The following is a 1,535-nucleotide window of genomic DNA, read 5'->3' as shown; positions in this document are numbered from 1 at the left end:
TTTGTTCTGGGACTGGTCGGTCAATAACCTTTCCACTTCGCAAAGTTATTATACTCTTTGCTTGCTCTTTATGCAAAGTTGAAGATGATGCACTACTACCGCCATAGACTTGAGGATTAGGTTGTGGTTGAGCTGGTAGCTTACCTTTCTCTTGAGCACTTAAAACAGTGGTCAGCGTTGTCAGTTGATTTCTTAATTCATCATTGATTTTGGCTTGACCTTGCATGAAAGATTGCAAAGTTTCTTCGAGACTGGATTTTTGAGGGGGTGGGTGTGCATAATGAGGTTGCGGAGGTGGAGGAGTTGGGTTATATACTTGTTGAGGTTGGTCATTCCTCCACCTGAAATTTGGATGGTTCTTCCATCCAGGGTTGTAAGTACCCGAAAAAGGATTATTGAAAGATTTTTGATAGGTATTCATAACATTGGCCTGATCGTGCAAGACTTCCTTGAATGCGGATATTGTGGGGCAATCAGTGATGAGATGGCCAGGCATCTCGCAAATCCTACAACACTCGCAGTTATGTTCTACGGTCTTGACGGGTTCAATCCTTCTAAGTTCAATTTCCTCTACCTTCCTAGTAAGAGCTGCCATTTTAGCTTGAATATCATCCTGAGTATTAAGGTTGTAAAGGCCCCCGTGTGGAATGCTAGTAGGCTTAGGCAAAGATTTATTCACTCTATCCCCTGTATCCCATAATTGTGCAGTCTCTGCGAGAGAGTCTAAATAGTCCCATGCCTCATCAAGTTGCTTTTCCAGAAATAGACCATTGCACATAGTCTCTATAAATTGTTTCAACTGTGGGGACAACCCTTCGTAAAAGAAACTAATGGTTCTCCATGTTTCAAACCCATGATGAGGACAAGAGAGAAGCAAATCTTTAAATCTCTTCCAGCATTCATAAAATGTTTCATGGTCTTTTTGCTGGAAATTACTAATGTGCCTTTTCAAAAAGTTAGTCCTTTGTGCGGGAAAGAATTTTTTCAAGAATTCTCTTTGCATATCATGCCATGTTCCTAACGATCTTGGTCTCAAGGAGTTCAGCCATGTTTTGGCTTTATCCTTCAAGGAAAAAGGAAACAAGGTTAATTTAAGGACATCTTCTGATACATTTGGCACTCTAAATGTGATACTAATTTCCTCAAAATCCTTAAGGTGAAGATAAGGGTTCTCAGATTCTATTCCATGATACTTGGGCAGCAGTTGAATTACTCCTGGTTTGATTTCAAAGTGTCCTACATTTTCAGGAATAATCATGCATGAAGGTTGACTAGTCCTAGTGGGATGTAAGTATTGTCGAAGTGTCATAACTGGGGGTCTACCTTCATTACCATGGTGACTTCCTACATCATCATCAGCCATCTCACCAGATCTGAGATTTTGCGAAAAAGTTTCAATAATGTGATCTAAGGAATTGTCAAAAGGTTGTCGACTCAGACGTCCAGTGTTGTCCCTATTCCAACCTAGCATACAAAATTTCAGAGTTTATTTATTTGTTTTTTTTTTTTTATTGATTATCCTTGATCTTTTCTTA

General features: G+C 39.5%; 1 pseudogene; it reads left to right on the top strand.

Annotated features, from left to right (window-relative positions):
- Positions 1-848: 848 nt before the first annotated feature.
- On the top strand, positions 849-946 carry LOC120110731 (annotated as a pseudogene).
- The last annotated feature ends 589 nt before the right edge of the window (positions 947-1,535 follow it).

Source organism: Phoenix dactylifera, chromosome 4 (assembly GCF_009389715.1).
Source record: "Phoenix dactylifera cultivar Barhee BC4 chromosome 4, palm_55x_up_171113_PBpolish2nd_filt_p, whole genome shotgun sequence".
Taxonomy (NCBI): domain Eukaryota; kingdom Viridiplantae; phylum Streptophyta; class Magnoliopsida; order Arecales; family Arecaceae; genus Phoenix; species Phoenix dactylifera.
The sequence above is the reverse complement of the archived record's forward strand: the minus strand, read 5'-3'. Positions and strand labels throughout refer to the sequence as shown.